This window comes from Chiloscyllium plagiosum, chromosome 25 (assembly GCF_004010195.1).
Source record: "Chiloscyllium plagiosum isolate BGI_BamShark_2017 chromosome 25, ASM401019v2, whole genome shotgun sequence".
In the NCBI taxonomy this organism is placed as follows: domain Eukaryota; kingdom Metazoa; phylum Chordata; class Chondrichthyes; order Orectolobiformes; family Hemiscylliidae; genus Chiloscyllium; species Chiloscyllium plagiosum.
In genome coordinates, this window is record NC_057734.1 from 3,233,927 (window position 1) to 3,250,886 (window position 16,960).

Sequence of the window (16,960 nt, forward strand, 5' to 3'; positions counted from 1 at the left end):
GTCTTTTCCCTGGAGTCGGGGAGTCCAGAACTAGAGGGCATAGGTTTAGGGTGAGAGGGGAAAGATATAAAAGAGACGTACGGGGGGGCAGCTTTTTCACACAGAGGGTGGTACGTGTATGGAATGAGCTGCCAGAGGAAGTCTTGGAGGCTGGTACAATTGCAACATTTAAGAGGCACTTGGATGGGTATATGAATAGGAAGGGTTTGGAGGGATATGGGCCAGGTGCTGGCAGGTGGGACTAGATTGGGTTGGGATATCTAGTCGGCATGGACGGGTTGGACCGAAGGGTCTGTTTCCATGCTGTACATCTCTATGACTCTATGATGTGGAGAATATGCCAACTCAGCACACAGTCGCCCGAGGCAGGAATCGAACCCAGGTCCCTGGCACTGTGAGCTGCCCCCAGGTCACAATCAATAAGGAAGTAAATCAACAGTAAGAAATGACAAGGTTTTGGTTTTAAAAAGGTGGAGGAAAGCTGGCCTAATGGAACAATTGAAAGTTTATTAAACCAGAGTCTTGGGTAATATTCCAGGGACAGAATCCTGCCGTGGCAGATGGTGGAATTTGAAGTAAATTAAAAGGATAAATCTGGAGTCTAATGAAGCGATTGTTGGAAAGCACCCATCTGGTTCACTCATGTCTTTTAAAGGAAGAAAATCTGCTGTCCTGGTTAGTCCTACACATGACTCCAGTCCTAGAACCAATGTGGTTGACTTTTAACTGACCTGGCGGCAGTGATGCTCACATTCGTGTGAATCAATTTTAAAAAGTCATTTATTTGTCTCATTGATGGGAGGTGGGGTGGGGGAAAAGACCTGGTTTTCCCGACAGCTTGAAGGCCACCAGGTAATTGATGCTGGAATAAAGGTTTGATGATCGCAGTATGTAAGAAACCCCCAAGATCACTAAGACTCAACAGGAGTCTTAGTACCAAACAGTAAAAAGGTGCGGAACATAATCTGTCCTGGAACAAGCTGGATTTTCCCTTAGAAGGAAATAGTTTCTCACTCCAGTGTTGGAGGTCCTTCAGACTGAAGTCAACAAATTGCCTGGTGGCATTTCCTGTCAAGATCTTTCTGCACAAGACAGCTGTTGCCCTTCAGTGCAACTGCGGGAAAGACACAAAAGTTAAAAGGGGATGAAAAGACAACTTAGCAGAGTTCAGGCAGCATCATAGAGATATCCCCCAGCTATAGAGGCTCATTTGTACCACCCAGTCCTCTGACACCAATTTACTTCTCACAAGATGGTCACAAGATGACTACTGAAGGAGGTCATAACTAATTCAAATGGCAACAGCAAACTATTATACCACGCCCTCCTCCTCACCCAAACGTCCACAAACATTTATTTTTCTGACAGGGTTTACAGGGAAAGTAATCAGCAGCCGTGCAGACACTGCAGCTGCAACAGCAGATCAGACGGGTGGGAATTCTCAAATTTGTAACTCCCCTCCTGACTTCCCAAAGCCTGTTCACCATCTGCAAGGCAGAAGTCAGGAGTGTGATGAAATACTCCCCACCGGCCTGGGTATAGGCATGTCCAGCAACACATGAAGCTTAACGACATTCAATGCAAAGCAGCTCAATGCATTATCCTGCTCGCCATCCCAAATGTTCACTCTGCCCTCGGGAATGCCCCAGCAATAGACTGTTGAATCAAACTACAACAATACATAAAGAAAGGAAACCAGATTGACCACTTGACATTGACCAAGGCACTGAAAACGAGAACAGCAACCACAGTCCAGTCGACCCTGTAAAGTCCTTACCAACATTTGTGGACTGATGCTAAAATTGGGAGATTTGTCCCACAGACTAATCAAGCAATAGCCTCATGTTGACTATAAAAGATATGTTTCAGTGTATATTGCTATGTTCAGGCAACACCATTCATCATTATCATCCCTGGGTAGGTCCTGTTCCACTGGTAGGACAGGGTAATGGTATAGTACACTGTTGGGAAATTGCTGCCCTTGCAGTCTATAATATAAACTTTGGATGCAATGTAGTCTCATGGAATCAGGTCAAACATTAGCAAAAAGATTTGATTACCATCTGTTAGTTCCACACCCCGGCGCACCCCCAAGTCTCAGTTGATGGATCAGTCTTCTATGTTGAACACCATTCAGATGGAGGAAGCACTGAAGGTGGGAAAGGCACTGAAAATACCCTGGAGGATGTCCATCAGCTAGTGATTTGGTGGCACCTCTCCTGATCAAGCTAACAAATTCCTAAAGGACATGGCTGCCACTCAGTTCCTGACCTCATTACAGCCTTGGTTTAAATGTAAACAAATCAGGAAACGCCAGAGGTGAAGGGAGAGTTACTGCCCTCGATAACTAGAAACAAAAAAAAAACCTGCAGATGCTGGAATCCAAAGTAGACAGGCAGGAGGCTGGAAGAACACAGCAAGCCAGGCAGCATCAGGAGGTGGAGAAGTTGATATTTTGGGTGTAATCACAGCCTCCTGCCTGTCTGCCTTGACACCTAGGCAGCATTGGACCAAGTATGGCATCAAGGAGCACATGACACCAGGTTATAGTCCAGCAGGTTTATTTGAAATCACGAGCTCTTGATGCACTCCTAAAGCTTGCTATCGCAAATAAAATTGTTGGACTATAACCTGGTGGCATGTGATTTCTGACTCTGAGCCAGGAGACCTGGGTTCAAGTCCTATCTGCTCCAGAGGTGTGTAATAAAATCACCGGACAGGTTGATTAGAAAATATCAGGTTATCCTTTGTTGAAGATGGTCATGGCCTGGCATTTTGATCAACAATTAATTAGTAATCTGTTAAAGCAGTACCTTCTCTGGAATGATTTACTTCTGCAAAGTAAAACTAAACTGATGATGGTTTATTAAAATTCACAAACAATAAATTATACATTTTTACAACACTGTTCTAGTGATTTGTCAGGCTAAAGTCACACATCAGTAAAGGGTAACAGGAATCATACTAATGAACCATGATGATGTCAGAGGGTTTCTCCAAACCAAGTAATAAACTGAAACTAACCTGCTCCTTCCAGGTCCATAGTATAAAACTTCATAAGTGTTCTCAACTCAAGATGAATGCAACTGTTAAACTCATCCTTTTTCTAAATTGCCATCACGTGGAATAACAGACCAGCACGGAATCTAATATAAACACTCATATAGGAAAGACTCTCTCTCTCTCTCTCTCTCTCTCGGGATGTGAAATCCTGCCATGTACTCCGCATGGTGAAGCAGAAAGGTAAACATGCCTGTGCAGTATATTGCATACACTGCAGCCTAGGAAGTATGACACTCCAATCACAATCTAGAAATCAGTCCAAATCTCATCACACAAAGTTGTGCGGGCTGGCACCAGAACAAAAATGTGATGGAACAGAAATGAAAAGGGTTAAGTGATCAGAAAGCAAATTGGGTTTCCTGATGCAATGCATAGTCTGGCAATGCTTTTCTGTATTCACTTGCCATGGCTTTGTGGTTGACTCTATGCCCTTGGGAAAAGCTGGATGGGCACCAACAGTACTTCACACTGGTTATTAACCTCCAACAAATTAGTAGATAATTGCTTAACAAATTTCACACATTTGAAATTATTGGCCTTTTAGCCCTTTGAACCAGCTCCACACTCCGATAAGATCACGGCTGGTCGGACTGTTTGTAAAGTGCCCAGCACAGAATGTGGCCATTTAGCCTGTTCTGTCTGGGAATGGCAATAACTCACTTAGTCTCACTCCCACCTTTTCCCCATAACCTTGCAAATTTCTCTTTCGGATAATTATCAATTTCTCTTTTGAATTTATCAATCCTGATCTGTTTGCGCATAGCTGCTAAAGATTCAAAAGTACAAATTTCCGAATCAACTCATTCCAAAACAGAGCATGCAAAAGGTGGCAGGACAGCAATTGACAAGGAAAATGAAAGTGAGGCAAATCTTGGTTCGGGCTTAAAGCCAGAAAAAAAAAAAATCAGAAAAAAAAAAATTCAGCTGGTCTAGCAGCATCTGTGGGGAGAGAAAGACAGACAGACAGTGTTTCAGATCAATATCTTTCTGTTACAAATCATAAACAAAGGTCATCAGATTGAAATGTTTGACTCTTCCTCTTCTATCCACAGTGGTGACCAGTGCTGATGAACATCTGGTTTTATTTCAGATTTCCAGCAGTTGCAGTCTCCTGCTTTTCCATCAGTTCTTGCAGTGATCGAGTTTCCTTGTTTGCATTGCTACCCACATGTTACATTTACAGATGTCAACTGCATTGTAGCTGGCCACAGTCAAGTTACGGAACTGGAGGGTTGAGACTTCAAACCGCTTTCTCAAGATGTGAATACGAAATTGAAGTTTATGGTCAGAGTCAGTAAAATTAGGGAATGTGCCACTATTTAGGACTGTTACCTACTAGGTGAGATGTTAACTTCCAGGTGGACATAAAGGCACAAGAGGTAATTTTTTCAACACAAGGTGGTTTGTATTTGGAATGAATTTCCTGAGAAAGTAGTGGATGTGGATACAATGACAAAGTTTAAAAGACAGTTGGATAGATCCATGAAAAGGAAAGGTTTGGAAGGATATTGGCCAGGAGCAGGCAGGTGGGACTAGTTCAGTTTGGGATTATGTTCAGCAAGAACCTGTTGAACAGAAGAATTCAGGCTGATATTTATCCTTCAATCAAACACCGTTGAAACATATCAATATTGCACTGGCGTTTGATAGCTTGTAGTGCGTAATTTTTAATATTTAATTTATGGGATATGGGCATTGCTGGCAAGGCCAGCATTTATTGCCCATCTTAATTGACCCAGAACTGAGTAGCCTGTCAGGTTAAAGAATCAACCAGCAAAGAATTTGCAGATTTCCTTTCCACCAAGACATTCATGAAACAGACAGGACTTTCAACAAAGATGATGGTTTTATTATAGAGACGAACTTCATACTCGATTTATTCATGGGAAATCTAGTTCCACCAGTGGCTATAATAATCCCTACAGCATTAGTTTGGTCCTCCCGTTTACTAGTCCAGTGACATTACCACTCTCTGCAATTCCTGCATTAGAACACTGAGCACTCTTCAGAAGTACCTCAAAGGGTGTAAAACACCTCGAGTCAATTTTGAGGATGTAATTCTCTCTTATGTTAGAACTACAGACTCTTTAGGTGGTAGTATGTCTATTATATTGGGCAATACAAGAGATGAAGCAACAACTTTTAATTTGTAGGTATTAGGCATAGGAGGTAAATACATTTCAAAAGTGATATTCCAAGAGTGCAAATGTAGGGAAACCAGGAGAGGGGGTCTACAGACATACAAATATTAAAGGAAAATAAGTGCAAGTAGTTAATTCATAATGGTCACATGATGTACAATTGAGAAAATATATAACAAAAACTAGGTGAAATTTGTTTCTGAACTTTGAAACCTCAAATGGTACTTACATTGGAAGAGCCATGCAGACAGTATGAAACCTCCAAATGACCTCTATGATGAACAATAGGATACACCAAGGATCAGAGGGATCTTGATATGCATGTCCACCGTCAGGTAGCAGGACAGGTTAATAAATTGATTAAGGTGGCATATGGGATAACTGTCTTTATTAGCCAAGGCATAGCATTTAAGAGCAGGGAGATTGGGTAAGCCACAGCAAGAGGACTGCATGGAATTTTGGAATGTGCATTCTGCAAGGGATGTGATTGCACTGGACAGGGTGCAGAGGAAATTTATCAGGATGTTGCCTGGTTTGGAGAGTTTTAGTTATGAAGAAAGATCAGATAGACTGGTGTGGTTTTCTTTGGAGCAGAGAAAACTGAGGGGGACATAGAAACATTGAAGATAGGAGCAAGAAAAGGCCATTCAGCCCTTTGAGCCTGCTCTGCCATTCTTTGCGATCATGGCTGATTGTTCAACTCAACAACCTAATCCTGATTTCTCCCCATAACCTTTGATCCCATTCACCCCAAGTGCTATATCTAGCTGCCCCTTGTATACATTCAATGTTCTGGCACCAATTGCTTCCTGTGATAATGAATCCCACAGGCCCACCACTCTCTGGGTGAAGAAATGTCTCATCTCCATCCTAAATGATCCACCCTGAATCCTCAGACTGTGACCCCTGGTTTTGGACACCACCACCATCGGGAACATCCTCCCTGCATCTACCCTGTCTAGTCCTGTTAGAATTTTATAAGTCTCTATGAGATCTCCCCTCATTTGTCTGAACTCCAGCGAAAGCAATCCTAACCTCATTAGTAAATCTCTCCTCATAAGTCAGTCCCACTATGTCCGGAATCAGCCTGGGAAACCTTCGCTGCACTCCCTTCACCGAGCATCCTTCCCCAGAAAGGAGATTAAAACTGCGCACAATATTCTCAATGTGGCCTCACCAAGGCCCTGTGTAACTGCAACAACACATCCCTGCTCCTGTACTCTGAACTCTCACAATGAAGGCCAACATACCATTCGCCTCTTTACCTCTTGCTGCACCCTCCAGCTTACCTTGAGCGACTGGTGAACAAGGACACCCAGGGCCCACTGCACAGTCCCTTCTCCCAGTTTATAGCCATTCAGGTGGTAATCCACCTCCTTGTTTTTGCTTCCAAAGTGAATAACCTTGCACTTATCCAATTTATACTGCAATGCCATTGATTTGCCCACTCACCAAATGATTGAGATGTATAAAACGGAGGGTCACAGACAGAATAAACTGGAAGAAACCTTCCCCTTTGGTGGTGCAAGACATAAATTTAAGGTTGGGGTAGGAGGTTTAGAGAAAAAGGTGAGGAAAATGTTTTCACCAAGAAAGGTGGTGAGAATCTGGAACTCACAGCTTGTAAGGGTGGTAAAGCAGAAAACCTCATAACATTTAAGCAGTATTTGGATGTACACTTGTGATGCTAAGGCCTGCAAGGCTAAAGGGCAAAGTGCTGGAAAATAGGATTAGAATAGGTGGCTGTTCATGACCAGTACAGACTTGATGGGCCAAACAGTCCCCCTTTGCCCTACAGACCTCTAGGACTCCAATTTATGACGATCACAGATCAGAAATCCAACAATTGGATGCTGTTATGCCCTCCTGGGAGTGAGTGAATGAATCCGGACACATAAATTGTTTGATATTGCTTCCGATAAGAGACAGGTTTGGATAATTGAGTGCAAACTTTAACAAAACACTTGCTCCTGTTTATTCAGATTAAAATTAAGTTAGATCTGAAATATGAACCACTCTTGCTGCTTCATCTTACTTGGTTATATTAGTTCAGCCTGCTCTTCAGTCAGCTTTAGTCATTTGAATAAAAGAATATACTCTCAAAAGCTGATGGCACAGACAGAGGCCATTCATCCTATCTCACCTTTGCTAGCTCTTTCAAAGAGCTAGACAGTTGGTTATGTTCACCCACTGCTAGCATGTAGCGGTGTGAATTTCTCCTTTGCCAAAAACTTTTCCAACGATGTTTTGAAATCAAAAACATTGACGTTCTTTTTTTTAAATAAAGAATTCATTCACAGGATGTGGGCATCACTGACTATGCCAGCATTTATTGGCTATCCCTTACCGCTCAGAGGGCAGTTCAGAGTCAACCACATTGCTATGGGTCTGGGGTTACATGTAGGCCAGACCAGGTAAGGATGGCAGATTCCTTCCCTAAAGGGCATTCGTGAGCCAGGTGGGTTTATCAACGATGACTTCTTAGCTCCAGATTTTAACCGAACTCAGAATCCATTATCTGCTACGGGAGGATTTGAACCTGTGTGCCCAGACCAAGGTTGTGTCTCTGGATTAATAGTGGGTTTGGTTAGCTTAGTTAGCGGACTTGCAAAACAGACTAATGTCAACAGATTGGATTCAGTTGCTGCACTGGCTGGGGTTACCACAAAGAATTTTCCTTCTCGGTCTCTGGAGGTATAGTGACTCTCAGGTTAAATCCAACACCAGTCATCTCTCTCTAATGAGCAAGAGAGAGCATGCAACCCTCTGGTCTGCTCAGACCAAGGTATTTCACCTTGATTAATAATTTAGGTGACAGTACCATTAAACTGACATCTCCCTTCCCTAAAAAGTATGGTATTCAGAATTGGACAAACGAGAGGAGGACTGACCAAACAATTTGTAAAAGGTTGAACCCCACTTCCTCATTTTTGTACTTCACCTTTTAAAAAAAACAAAATTGTTTTTATATATAACAGCTTTAACAACTTGTTCTGCCACCTTCTGAGACTTGTGTATGCAAAGCACTGCAGCTCACAGTGGTTGCACCCTCTTGATAGAGTTATGGCACGTAGATAACTTTGTCTTTTTTCAGTTTTCCCCCTCAAAGCACATAGACGATTTCAGCTGCTTGTTAAAATTGCAGCATAGAAGCCCACTTGGCTGACTGTGGATTTGCTGGCTCTTTATGTGCTAACTGCCGATTCAGTCCTCAATAGACCAGAATCATCGAATCCCGACAGCGTGGAAGCTGCCCATTCAGCCCATTGAGACCACATCAACCCATCCCACCACAAACAGCATCCACCCAGATCCACCCCTGCTACCCCTATTCCTGTAACTCAGCATTTCCCATGGCTAAACCACCTAGCCTGCATATCATAAGACATAGGAGTACAAATTAGGCCATTCAGTCCATTGAATGGCAGAGCAGACTCAAGCATGGCTGAGAAGTTTCTCAACCCCAATCTCCCACTTTCTCCTCATAACCCTTGATACTCAAGAACCTATCCTCGGTCTTAAATATACTCAATGACCTGGCCTACACAGCCTCCTGTGGCAATGTGTTCCATTGATTCCCCACTCTCTGGCTGAAGACATTTCTCCTTATCTCTGTTCCAAAAAAAGGTCTTCCCTTTACTCTAAGGCTATGCTTTTGGGCACTATGGATAATTTAGGATTACTAATCCACGTAACCTGCACGTCTTTGAACAGTAGAAGGAAACCAAAGCAGACATGGGAAGAATATGCACAGGTTGGACTGGTGCTGTGAAGCAGCAGTGCTAACTACTGAACCAGTGTGTCGCCCGTTTCATCCGGTTTCATCTGCCCTTTCCCCTGCCCACAAGTTTTTTTTTCGGTCATTTCAAAATCCAAGCCAATAGACGTTTTGTTAAGGGAAGTTTTATTCCTTCCCTACTTCCATAGGCAGTTCTGATGAAGGGGTCAGTGGTTGAAAACTGCTGCCGTGAAATGTTTATAGTTCAATCGCTGTTCAGCTGAGGAATGAGGGCACAAGCAGACTTCATGAAGTTTCACCACAGCCTTTCCTCACCCTCACATCCACCTGTTTCAATGTACTGTATCCAACTTGTGCACTGTTCCACCAAAACAAAGACAGACTTGCATTTAGACAGCACCTGTTGTGATATCTGGATATCCGATAAAGGCCAAATGAAGAATGAAGTGGGTGCTCTGGTTACTGTAGAAAATAATGCAGCCAAGTTGCTACAATCAGTACAAAAGAACAAAGAATAACACAGCACAGAAACAGGCCCTTTGCCCCCTCCCCCTAGCCTGTGCCCACATATTTTGCCCTTCATACTAAAACTGTTTTCACTTATAGGATCTGTATCCCTTTATTCCCTTCCTAATCATGTATTCGTCAAGGGGATTCTTGAATGCTGCTATTGTGTCTGCTTCCACCACCTCCACTCACTACGCTTGGTGTGAAAAACATGCCTCGCACATGTATGTATTTTTAAACTCTTCCCCTCCCCCTGCCCCTTGAACTGTGTCCCCTAGTAATTGACCCCTCGACCCTGGGAAAAAGGCTCATACTTTCCACTCTATCCATGCCTTTCACAATCTCAAACTTCTATCAGGTCGCCCCTCAACCTCTGTGCTCTGGTGAATACAAACCCAGTCTATCCAACCCTTCTCTGTAGCTACAATCCCCCATACCAGGCAACATTCTGGTAAACCCTTTCTGTACCATCTCCAAAGCATCCATGTCCTTCTGGTAGTGAGAGAACCACCAAATAATCTATTTTAGAAGCATAGGAAACAGGAGGACTAGACCATTTGGTCCTTTGAACCTGCTCAGCCATTTACTAGGATCTTGACTGATCATCCACCCAGTATCCTGTTCCTGCTCTCTCTCCACACCCTTTGATCAGTTTAGCTCTAGTAAATCCAACTCCTTCTTGAAAACACTCAATGTTTTGGCCAAAGCTGCTTTCTGTGGCAGAGAATTCCACAGGCTCACCACTCTAAGGGCGAACAGAATTCTCCTAATTCAGTCCTAGATGGCCAACCCCATAGCCCTGGACAATGGCCTCTGCTTCTGGACTACCCGATCCCATTGGGGGTAAATGCAGGAAGGATACTCCATCTCGTCCTGTTAGAATTTTACAGGCTTCTGTGAGACCCCTCTCGTTCTTCTCAACTCCAGTGAATATATTCCTAACCAATCCAGTTTCTCTTCATAAGTCAGTCCTGCTCTGCCAGGAATCACCCTGGAAGGCCTCTGTTGATCTTCTTGCATTGCCAGAATATCCTTCCTCCGATAAGGAGGCCAAACTGCAGACAATATTCCAGATGTGCCCTCACGAAGGCCCTGTGCAATTGCCTGAGGCAAGGTGCTGGTGGTGAGCTACCTTCTTAAACCACTCCAGTACAGATGGTATAGAGACATCCACAGCATTGTTTGCAGAGAAGTTCCAGGATTTTGACCCAGTGACAGTGAAGAAACAGCAATTTGATTCCAAGTCAGTATGAGTCTTGGGAGGGAACCTGCAGCTGACCCTACAGGCATTGGCGCTCCGAACCATCTACTGTAATTTGTCCTGCGGGATGGGAGAGTTCACAAGTTTTGAAAATGGTGGTGAGTTGTTGCAGGATATATTGAAAAATAGTGCACACTGAGCTGATTAGAGAATAAATACTGGCCAGGACAATATGATTAACATCTCTGCCATCATCACATCTGCCATCATCTCTGCCATTATCACATCTACCTTACTGAGAATATGAAGGGTTGATTTGGTGAAAGCAACTTTGGCACTCCCTCAGTCCTTATTGTGTTTTTGTACTCAGTTCTTCAATCGGTGAACCCACAACCTTCAGACTCAGACGAGAGATGCCATCTCGCCTGACACCAGTGGTCAATCTAACAAGAGGACAAACCAAAGGAGATCCTGTTCTCACTTAAAATTCAATCACAAAAGCTTCCAGATGGGGACAAATCAGGACCAGAGTTAAAGGCAATAGTTTCCTTTCATTTTCCTGAGGAGGTAGATTAGATTTCCCTACAGTGTGGAAACAGGTGCTTCGGCCCGAAAAGTCCACACTGACCCTCTGAAGAGTCATCCATCCAGACCCATTTCCCTCTGACTAATGCACCTAACACTACGGGCAACTTAGCATGGCCAATTCACCTGACCTGCACATCTTTGGATTGTGGGAGGAAACCGGAGCACCTGGAAGAAAGCAAGATTGGTTTATAGCCCAGGCTGGCATATTCCTGTGATCAGTAAAATACCTCTTGAGTGATGAAAAATGTGTTGCTGGAAAAGCACAGCAGGTCAGGCAGCATCCAAGGAGCAGGAAAATCGACGTTTTGGGCATAAGCCCTTCTTCAGGAATGAGGAAGGTGTGTCAAGCAGGCTAAGATAAAAGGTAGGGAGGAGGGACTTGGGGGAGGGGCGTTGCGAGTGCGATAGGTGGAAGGATGTTAAGGTGAGGGTGATAGGCCGGAGAGGGGGTGGGGGCGGAGAGGTCGGGAAGAAGATTGCAGGTCAGCATGTCCTTGGTGGAGTGGGAGGGGGAGTTAAAGTGTTCAGCCACGGGGCGGTTGGGTTGGTTGGTCCGGGTGTCCCAGAGGGGTTCTCTGAAACGTTCCGCAAGTAGGCAGCCTGTCTCCCCAATGTATAGGAGGCCACATCGGGTGCAGCGGATGCAATAAATGATGCGTGTGGAGGTGCAGGTGAATTTGTGATGGATATGGAAGGGTCCCTTGGAGGGAAGTTAGGAGGGAGGTGTGGGCACAAGTTTTGCATTTCTTGCGGTTGCAGGAGAAGGTGCTGGGAGTGGAGGTTGGGTTGGTGGGGGGTGTGGACCTGATGAGGGAGTCACGGAGGAGTGGTCTTTCCAGAACGCTGATAGGGGATGGGAGGGAAATTACCTCTCAAGTGATGAAAGGGTGTTGCTATAACCATTTTGCTTTTGAGGTGAGCAGGGTGCGGCTCAGTCATGGTGGAAAAAAAATCTGAGACCTGTTGATACTTTTCTCTGAGCATAAGTGGGAGTGGGCAGCGCCAAAGTGCAGGTTCTGTGCCGATACAGGTGCCGGCAGTATAGTAACTAGAACCCTAAGCTAACGTTCTGGGGATGCGTTCAAATCCCATGACTGGATGGAATTTAAGTTCGATGCAGCCAATGAGAAATGTCATTTAAAGAAAAAGTTTCACGAATGACCTTTGGGGAAAAAGAAATCTGCCATGTTTAACCACATGGATCTGGCCCACATGTGAATTCAAATATACAGAAATGTGGTGGACTCTGGACAATTACAAATGGGCAATAAAGTTCTTGCCTTACCAGAGACGCCCATGAATTTAAAAAGACAGAAAGAAATATATAAAAGCAAGATATAGAAAGCAGAAAAACAAACTTGCACCTTTTAAAATGCTCTGATATTTATTACACGCAAACTCACTGATATGACAAATACTTAGAATCTGCACCACTGAAAATGGTCATCTGGTCCTTTTATGCTTTTATTTATGCTTACACTGGAACTCTCTCAAACTTCACTTATTTTCCTCAATATATTCTTCTATTCATTCCTCCTTAAATGTACGTATTCAGCTCCACGTTGAATGTATCAGTACTATTTGTCATAATTATTCCAAGTTCCCAAAACCCACACACCATCATGATAGGCAAATGTAACTGACATTCCTTCACTGGTGCTGGGTCAAAATTGTGGAACTCTCTCCCTAACCACACATTACCTACGTCACATGGATTACAACAGTTCAAGAAAGCAGCTCACCAACACCTTCTCAAATTAGGGATGGGCAACAAAATGCTGGCCCAGGAACACCCACATCACCTTGAAGAATAAAAACATTTACTCATGTCGGCATCAAGTTCCACATTCCAATCATTCTCTGGGTAAAGACCTTGACTTCCTGGATTTAACGAGCGACGGTAATGATTGCTGGTCTTCAGTTGACCAACGTGTTTCCAGAGGCCTGACATCAACAATAAATGCCTCAAGACTTATAAAGGTTACTGTGAAGCAGTGGTAGTGTCCCTGCCTTTGGGTCAGATGGCCCATTTTCAAGTCCCACCTTCTCCATAAAGATGTATCATAACATGACCAATGCAGGTCTATTTAAAAGTAAGTTATTACATAACAAGGATAAAAATTGGACAATGCCATATTGCAGATTCATACCTCAACCCTTGGCAAATTGGGATCTCCCAATCTCAAATTACGATTAGGAGTAAATCACTTGTCAAAAATAAAAAAAAAAGGTCGCTTCTACCAAATCATATCAAAAACTGACTGATTGGAGGTCTTTCTGATCTTTCCTATGGTGAAGATTTGAAGTGTCTTGAAAGGGTTCAGAAAAGATTTACAAGGATGTTGCCACGGTTGGAGGGTTTGAGCTACAGGGAGAGGCTGATTCGGCTGGAGCTGTTTTCCCTGGAGTATCGGAGACTGAAGGGTGACCTCAGAGGTTTATAAAATCATGAGGGACATGGTTAGGATAAATAGACAAGGTCTTTTCCCCAGGGTAACAGAGTCCAAAACTAGAGGGCATGGGTTTAAAGGTGAGAGAGGAAATATATAAAAAGGGACCTAAGGGGCAACTTTTTCACATGGATTACAACAGTTCAAGAAAGCAGCTCACCAACACCTTCTCAAATTAGGGATGGGCAACAAAATGCTGGCCCATAAACACCCACATCACCTTGAAGAATAAAAACATTTACTCATGTCGCTGTCAGAGGACGTGGTGGAGGCTGGTACAGTTACAACATTTAAAAAGGCATCTGGATGGGTCCATGAATAGAAAAAAAAAACTTTAGAGGGATGTGGGCCAGATGCTGGCAAATGGGACCAGATTAATTTAGGATATCTCGTTGGCATGGATGATTTGGCCCGAATACTATGATCCTACGGCTCCCAAAAGACAGGCAAGGCTAGGGAATGTCTCAGAGACCTCATATTGGCTGCCAATTCTAAGGGCAACAGGGTTGTTGTTAATCCCTGGTGGTTCCGAGGAAGATGGTGGCGAGTTGCCTTCTTAAACTGCTGCAGTCCACGTGGCATGCTTGGACCCATGGCGCTGTTCGGGCAGGAGTTCCAAGATTTTGACGCAGTAACACTGAAGGAAGGCGACAGAGTTCCAAGACAGAATATTGTGTGGCTTGGAGGGAAGGTCTCCAGATGGTGGTGTTCGCTTGTATCTACTGCTCTTGTTCGACCACATTTAGTGGTGCAATTATGTTATTCTGTGGAACATCAAAAACAATGCAAGCCACTTGCTCAACCGGGTAACTAGCTACAGCATGGAAGTTTTTGAAGACTACAGTTTCACATTGCCACCTGTCTGTTGCTGGATTTTGTTACCATGGCAAGACATTGCAGAGACAGACAGCATCACCAAACCACACGGTTATGTCCAACACTATTATAGAAGGTAGGCCCTAACCCTATTGCCTTTTTGAAAATTTTCTTACCAGGATCCATTGTCTTAAATCATACAATCTACTTCTTGAAAACAAAAATCACTAACAGCAGAAAAGATCTAGCAACAAATGCGCCACGTCTGTGCATAACATTCCTTTTATTAATGAAAGGACAGATTGCAGATAAAACAATGTTTATCTGTGAACATAATTACCTTCCTCTCATCCAGGAATTAATTCAGAAACTATTTTACACATCAAGTGTGCAGCTGAAAGCAAGATGTGTGGCTCCCCACTCTTTCAGTTGCACCTGGGCCTGTCAAAGCAGCTTCTTGCCAAATTACGCCCACAGGTTTCAATAAAGAACCAGCAAATCTTCACATTACATCCCTGAAAATGCCCTAAGGAACTTCATAAAGCACTCGATAGATTTCTCAGCATTCAGTTTTGTGGATGCATGCACAGCAGTCAATTTGTCCAAAGCAGGTTACACAGAAGACAAGGAGACAAATCTGTTCTTCTGGAGGTTGGCCTGGGCACTCCAAGCACTTTGGTTTTTGCAATACGTGTCCTGCTAACAGCAATGCAATCCCCTCAGCATCAGTTGGACTGGTGCAAACATGTCAGGAAAATTTTAAACCATGAGCGAGTGATGCCAAAATGACATGCAAGTCTGTTTTCCACGATTTTATTTCAGCGCTGGTCCAAGATTCGACTTGCAATGATTAGGCCCCAGTCAAGGCCAGGTGACACACTCTGCTAATCACATAGATTCAAGTCAGCTCTTCAAAATGAGCAAAAAAAACTCCTTCCTTCATAGGGACACAGGGCACATCTTGAAAGCTTTAAAAAGAACAAATAAACTCATTATATTACTCAAAAAAAAAGTCTTGTGTACACTGATAAAACTATTAAACAGTTCTTGCTTGATAGTTTTCAATGTCTTTGTCAGCTATGCAATGCTAGGTTTATCACAGTTGGAGGCGTAGACATTTATTAACAGGGTTTAGTTTTGGCCATTAATCGATTTGTGGCTGAATTAATAAAGTTTAACTAAATTATCTTTTTAAAATTCAGCAAGGAATTAGTGAGAGAAGAATGAAACAATTACATTGCAATATATTGCTCAACTCCATTGGTTCATGAAAGATTTGAAGTTCATTATCATGCAAAGGAATTATAGGAGAAATCTAAATGGCAGAACCCAACTAGTACAATTCCAAACACATTCTGAAATAGGAGCTCTATCCCAATTGCTCTTACAAGCTGCTGGACACACAGAAGGAGCTCAAGCTGTGTTCTAAACCTGAAAAAAAGAGCAAGTGCTCTTTATTAAAGCATTTGGCATAACCACTGATTTTCCCAAAGCATTTTATAGTCAATGAAGAGATTTTCATTGGATCACAGAATCCCTCCAGTGTTCAAAGCAGGCAATTCGGCCCGTTGAGTCCATACTGACTTTCAGAGGAGCATACCACCCGGACTCCCCCATCCAATCCTTGTAACCCTGCATTTCTCATGGTTAATCCATCCAGCCTGCACATCCCTGGACACTATGGGCTATTGAGCACGGCCAATCCATCTTTGGGTGCTCCGGTTTCTTCCCACAATCCGCAGGAAACCCACGCAGACATGGGGCGACTGTCTGCTTGGAGTTTGCACTGTCGCTCAATGCTGAATCAAACCTGGGTCCCTGGCACTATGAGGAAGGGCCACCATGCAGCCCAATGTGAAGTGAAGCTGTAGTTGTAATGTAGGAAATGCACCTGTTGATTTACTCACAGCAAGTTCCTACAGCCAGTAACATGGTAACAAACAAGAAATCCAATTCCCCACAATACTTCAAGGGTTATGCATCAACTAGGAGACCAGCTAGAATTCCATGCTCTTTTCCAAAGTACTATCATTTAAAGCAATTCCTCCCAAACCTTTTCATATTAAGACCCTATATTATGACTGAAAATTATTGCAATCTCAACGAGAACTGACAATGTGGAACAGGGATGCCATAAGCTCAGGAGGCTGATAAAATGTAGTAGAATAGCTGTTCGAGAATCAGACTCACACAGGACAGAAACAGACCCTTCGGTCCAACCAGTCCATGCTGGCCATAATCCTAAATTAAACTAGTCCCACCTGCCTGCGCTTGGCCCATATCCCTCCAAACATTTCTTATTCATGAACTTCTCCAAATGTCTTCTAAACATAATATACCCGCATCCACTACTTCCTCTGGACGTTCATTCCACACACGAACTACCCTCGGACTACCCTCTGTGTAAAAGAAATTGCTCATGTCTTTTTTTTTAATCTTTCTCCTCTCACCTTAA

General features: G+C 43.4%; 1 protein-coding gene across 8 annotated transcripts in view; it reads right to left on the reverse strand.

Annotated features, from left to right (window-relative positions):
• hic2 (hypermethylated in cancer 2) overlaps positions 1-16,960 on the reverse strand; it is a 149,230-nt gene that overhangs the window by 84,020 nt on the left and 48,250 nt on the right. For 2 of the 8 annotated variants that reach the window (XR_006315345.1, XR_006315344.1), the window contains one exon: positions 14,950-15,473. The exons of the other annotated variants lie outside the window; for them this stretch is intronic. The gene's annotated coding sequence lies outside the window, so the exon portion shown is untranslated. Of the gene's footprint in view, positions 1-14,949; positions 15,474-16,960 lie in introns of those variants that run through there. 8 annotated transcript variants of the gene reach the window in all.